Source organism: Daucus carota, chromosome 5 (assembly GCF_001625215.2).
Source record: "Daucus carota subsp. sativus chromosome 5, DH1 v3.0, whole genome shotgun sequence".
In the NCBI taxonomy this organism is placed as follows: Eukaryota; Viridiplantae; Streptophyta; class Magnoliopsida; order Apiales; family Apiaceae; genus Daucus; species Daucus carota.
Window position 1 is genome coordinate 5,453,938 of NC_030385.2, and position 6,477 is coordinate 5,460,414.

Here is a 6,477-nt window from a genome sequence, read left to right on the forward strand (position 1 = left end):
TTAATCATCGAGATATAAATATGATCTCTCCAATGTACAATTTTAAAAGTCAGTACTTATTTATCCTTTTTTTTTTTGAGTAAAAGCACTTGCATTCATTAAATCATGTCCAAACTCAATACATGATCAAGGAACTGAGGTGGAGTGACATACCACTCCTCTTCGTCTGACATAGAATAGGCAGCTTTGGCAAGCTTATGAGCCACCGTATTCGCAGAGCGATAAATATAAACAACTAGCACTTGATTTACGTGCTTAAGTAACTGAATGCAATTCATCACAATGGTACCAAAGAAAACTTCTCCCTGCCCACTATTACATGCAGCAGCTAGAGCAGATGAATCTGTTTCGATTACACACTGCTTATACCCCTTGTCAATGATCCACGATAAAGCTTCCGTAAGGCCAATTGCCTCTGCCTCTCTGGCCGTCCATGCACCTGCAATTTTCTTTCCTCTGGCTGCTACAAAACAAGAGTTTTCATCTCTGATAACAGCACCAACACCTATGTTGCCATTAAGGAACACCGCAGCATCTATATTAACTTTCAACCATCCTGCATCTGGAGGCTTCCAGACTCTTGCTCCTACTTCATCTCGAGTACGTCTGTCATTTTCTTTGATCTGAGCTTCCTTCCATTCGATAAGTAAGTGACTGGCATTATTTCTTACACCAAAAACTGAGCCATTAGCACGGTTCCAAACCCAGTTATTTCTCCTGTTCCATAGACTCCAGCAGGCCATGGTAATTTCTACATTTTTGTCCCTCGTATTTCGTTGAAATACTCTTGAAAAAATTTCACAAGTTGTTTCGTCTGCAGAACATTGAAGCAAGTAGTGAACACTAGTAGTTTTCCAAACTGATTTTGCAAAGTCACATAAGAACATCACATGGATGCCCGTTTCGGTTTCACAGTGGCACCATGGACACCGAGCATCTATATCAACATGTCTTGACAATAGTGCTACATTAGTTGGTAAGCACCCTCTACATAGACGCCATAAAAAATTTGTCACCTTCTCGGGGAGCTTTAGAGACCATAACCTTTTCGACATATCAGAATAAACATCAAGAACATTCACCTCAGATCCATCTATAGCAACTCTTTACTGTAAAAGCTCCCTTGTCATCAAGCATCCAGTACCATGAGTCCGCCTTGTTCACCATTGGTATTGGAATTCGTCTTATAAGTTCTGCATCTCTCGAGCAAAAAACATCATACAATAACTCAACATCCCATCTTTTCTCCCCAGCAACCATTAAATTACTAACCTTGATATTTGTTGTCTGGTCATGCTCCAGTGGACTAACAAAACCATTTTCCACATCCGGAAGCCATGGCACATCCCACACCATCGTCTCCTCACCATTTCCAATCTTCCTTCTTGCACCAGCTTTGAGAACTTCCAGACCTTGAACAATACCACACCAAACATAGCTGGGATTAGTTCCAAGTCCAGCATTTAACACATTTTGATCCGGATAGTATCTTGCTTTCATTACTACACTAACTAATGGATTAGCTTCAATAAGGAGACGCCACGCTTGTTTAGCTAGCATGGCTATATTAAATTTTTTCAGCTCCTTTAATCCCAAGCCGCCATACTCCTTAGGCATACACATTCGCTTCCATGAAATCCATTTCACCCCCTTGCCATTTACTCCTCCACCCCATAAGAACGCATTCATCTTTTTCTCAATTTCATCACATATTGTATCTGGAATAAGGAATAAGCTCATCAAAAAATTAGTAGTAGTTTGTGCAGATGACTTTAGCAGTGTTACTTTTCCAAATTTTGACAGCTCCTTATTACACCATGATTGGATTTTATGCTAAACTCTATCACTCAGAATTCCGAAAACTTCCTTTTTACTCTTACCAACATACATCGGCATTCCCAAATACTTCCCAGGCTTGTCTTTTTCATTCACTTCCAGAATCTCACAAATACTCTTTCTTTCTGTTACATCAATATTAGGACTAAAACAATATCTGACTTACTAAAATTCACCATTTGGCCTGATAGCATTTCATACTTACTTAGAATTCCGCACATATTATTTGCCTCCTCTTGAGTAGAGCTTTGAAAAGGAAGCAGCAATCATCGGCGAAAAGTAAATGAGATATACTCGGGGCACCTCTAGCTACTTTACACCCATGGATCCAACCATTTTCCTCGTATCTTCGAATTATTCCAGTCAGCCCTTCCGCACATAGGATATATAGATAAGGGGAGATAGGATCTCCTTGTCTAATACCTCGTTGAGGATGCACATCTCCAAATATTTTTCCTTCCCTCAAGAAACTGTATGAAACTGTCTTGATACACTGCATAATTCGCTGAATCCAAATTTGAGGGAACCCAAAGTTGCTCATCATCATTTCAATGTATGTCCACTCCAATCTATCATACGCCTTAGAAACATCTATTTTTAGCCCTGCCACTCCACATTTCCCTTGCGTTTTTCTATGAATGTAATGGTTAATCTCATATGCAATCAATGCATTATCCGTAAGGAGTCTGCCTTCAACGAACGCACTCTGATTTTCTGATAGAATTGAATGTAAACACGGTTTTAATCTATTCGCCAAAACTTTTGATAAAATCCGCATTAGCACATTACATAGTGAAATGGGATGCAAATCAGAAACTTGCTTAGGCTGTTTGACTTTAGGAATAAGGCATACAAGAGTTCTATTCACCTGGTCAGGAAGCTCCCCATATTCAATAAGATTCCTACAAAACTCTGTAACATCTCTCCTCAAAATGTGCCAATATACTTGAAAGAAACATGGATTCAATCCATCAATACCTGGTGACTTCTCAGGGCACATAGCAAACACAGCAGTTCTAATCTCTTCTTCAGAAACACTTTGCATAAGACTTTCTTTTTGATCATCTGTAATACTTTTAAACCTAACTCCAGTCGGCATCTGCTCCTCTACTGTCGTGGCAGTAAAAATATTGTCAAAATACTTGATAATAGTATCCTGAATTGATTCATCTGTGTCCTGCCATTCACCAGCATCATTCTTTATTCTTTTTATCATGTTATGCTCCTTTCTCACAGAAGCAAATTTATGAAAAAAGCGCGTATTTTTGTCCCCATCTCTAAGCCAAAACTACTTAGCACGTTGGCGCCAAAAGACTTCCTGCTTCTCCAACAATCTCAGATAATTCCAACGAGCCTCATTATACATTCTAACCCCACTTGTATCTCGACGAGATTTCAACCTCTGCATATCCTTAAGATAATTAGAGATCTTATTTTTTAAATCTCTTATCATTCCTCCACCCCACTCTTCAAGTCTAGCACTGCACTTAGCCATTTTTCTCATAATATCACTATTATCTTCATCCCTCCAACATTCTTGAACAATATTTCGACATTCCTTCTCCTGAATCCACATGTTTTCGAATCGAAAACATTTACTTCGAGGCATATAGATTTGCTTATTTTATTGCAGACACAAAGGCATATGGTCTGAAGTAGAGACTTCATAGACTTTTATTTCTGCATGAGGAAAAAGACCACTCCATGCTGCTGTTTCCAGCCCTCTATCTAATCTTTCCAAAATCCATTTATCTGTCCCCCTACCTCTTTCCCAAGTAAACTTATCCCCTGTAAACCCCAAGTCAATCAAATTACACTCCATAATTGTTTCAGAGAAACCATTCAACAACGCCCGAGGATGACACTGCTCACCTTTCTTTTCATCCTCAGTCATAAGATCATTGAAGTCACCGATAATGCACCATGGTAACATAGAATCTGCAGCTAAATTCTTTATCATACTCCAAGCTTCTCTTCGTTTACTACGATCTGGAATTCTATAGTAACCCGTATACCTCCATCGACCTATCTGCTCATGCGTAACTTCAAAATCGATAAAGTTACTACAACTATTTACTATAGTAATTCCCCCTTCATTTTTCCATAAGAGCGCCACACCTCCCCCATGACCAACCGCATCTACAGCATAACACCCAACAAAACATAATTGTCTATTCATCTGCATCCACGGATTATTGATATCTTTATGGTTTCGTAGCCACTTCGCTCCAGTGTTCCTTTTTGCAGCATTTTTAGATGGTGCTCTGAGCCAAACTCCATACGCCTTCTCAATCACTTTATCAGTGTTCCTATATACAATGTTGCAATCACGTTCCAAATGACCAAGAATACCACAGACAAAACAGAAAGTTCCCAGACGCTCATATTTAAAATTAATCCAATACAGTTATCTTCCTCCCTCTTTATTTTCATTCTTCTCTTCAATGGCTTTTCAACATTAATTACCACCCTGATACGAACATATTGTTTCCAGACTCCATCAAACGTGTTTGGTTCCACCCTAATAAATTTCCCCATCGAATCACCAGCATTTTTAAGAATATTCTCCGATAGAAACCCCCGTGGGATGTCATATATCTGCACCCACATCTCAACATCCTGCATCTTAACAGTACATGGATCTTCTCCCATTTCGAGTTGGTGGGTTAGTAGTGTAGCCTGTTCGAAGGACCAAGGACCTCCGTCAATGACTTTCTGGATATCCATCTTATGAAAGAACGTAAATGAATATCTCATCCCGCCAATGTCATTCACTTCCATACCCTCCTTTGGCCTCCATAACGATGCCATTACATTCTGCATAGCATTGAAATTTATATTCTTCTCCGTTAAAAATCTACCAATCAGTACATATGCTTGTTGTTGTTCCACAATTTCATTACTAGCCACGATAATTCCTCCTTCATCTTCCTCATCAATGACAAGTATTGCATACATTTCTTCCAATGTTGTTTCATGTCATGCCATGTTGTTGATTAGTTGAAAAAAGTGTAAACGAAAGGCTTAAAAGATTTGATGTATTGAAAAATAATAGGGTATAAAATGTTCTTAAGCAAAAGCTGTCATCAGAGACAGAGAGAAAACTGTCATTAGAGACAGACTACTAGCATATGCTCTAAATCTTCCAGTACTTATTTATCTAATTTCACTGTTATATTAGTTAGCATATGAAGTACTGTACGATCAAGCAACCAAGCAACCGTGGATGTAATTGGTAGCATCCAACAGCGAGAAAAGACCCGAGCCATCACAATGTGTTGGCTCTGATCCAGGAGACATAATCACAAATTCTGCTCCTTTCAGGAGTCGAACCTGTGACCAAGAAGATACATGTCCTCTCTTTAACCAGCTGAACCAACCCTTGCGGGCCACAATGTTAACAATTAATGTCCAACAAATCACATTTTATAAAGTGGTCCCAAATATAAGTTCACCATCAACCATCCCCAACTATTCTTGTTTCACACCAATCATAAATAATCTTTCAAATTAGGGGTGAGCAAAAAAAACCGAAAAACCAAAACCGAGCCGAAAAACCGAAAAACCACACCGAAAAAAACCGAAACCGACAAAAACCGAATAAAACCGTAGCTCAACCGAACCGACGGTTAACCGAACCGACGGTTACGGTTTTACACCTAAAACCGAACCGAAAAACCGAACCGCTTATATAATATTATATAATTTATTATATATTATATATTTTATATAAAATAAATTATTACATTGGTATTATTGGTATATTATCTGCTAAGCAAGGAACTATCCACCTCAACTATAGTTACAAGTCAGCAAGTTACAGTAGTTTGTTATATTTAAGTAGAGAGAGAGTAGTAGAGTAGTTAGTAATTAACATCATTTCCATAAAGAGATACTGTGTAACTAAGCCTTGTACTGAATTCTGTTAATTTCTAAGTAATGCAAGTTCGTTTCCTTAAAAAAAAAAAACACTGGACTGATTCATACTTTACATTTATGGATCATCTTTACATACCGTAATAGTGCTCATCTACTTCATTTCGATTATATTAATAAGTATTTATATTTTAAATATTTTCTTTATTATTTATTTTGGTAAAATACGTACTAATGAATAATATTTAATTAGTGATTATACCTTATTTTTTATTAAAATTTTTTTTGAGTTGATTATTAAATTTGTATAATATTTTTTATTATAAGAAACTGGAAAAAACCGTAACCAAACCGACGGTTAACCGAACCGAAAAAAACCGTTTGAAACGGTTCGGTAACGGTTTTAAGGTAGAAACCGAACCGAACCGACATGTACGGTTCGGTAACGGTTTTAGCTAAAAACCGAGCCGAACCGACCCGTGCACACCCCTATTTCAAATAATTGAAATCTGAAAAAAATCAGCTAGACAAAGATCATTTGTTTTTTTTAAAGGAAAATAAATTTCCATTGATACTAAATATTGAAAACACAACGTCCGACGGAATAGAGTTTCTTTCATCCACAAAAGTATACTCCCTCCGTCCCTCTGATTTCTATACACTTTCCTTTTCAGGATGTCCCATTCAATTCTATACATTTCAAAACTTTCCCAAAATATTAAAGTTTTTTAATATAAAAATCCCACCTACCCACTACTTTCATCT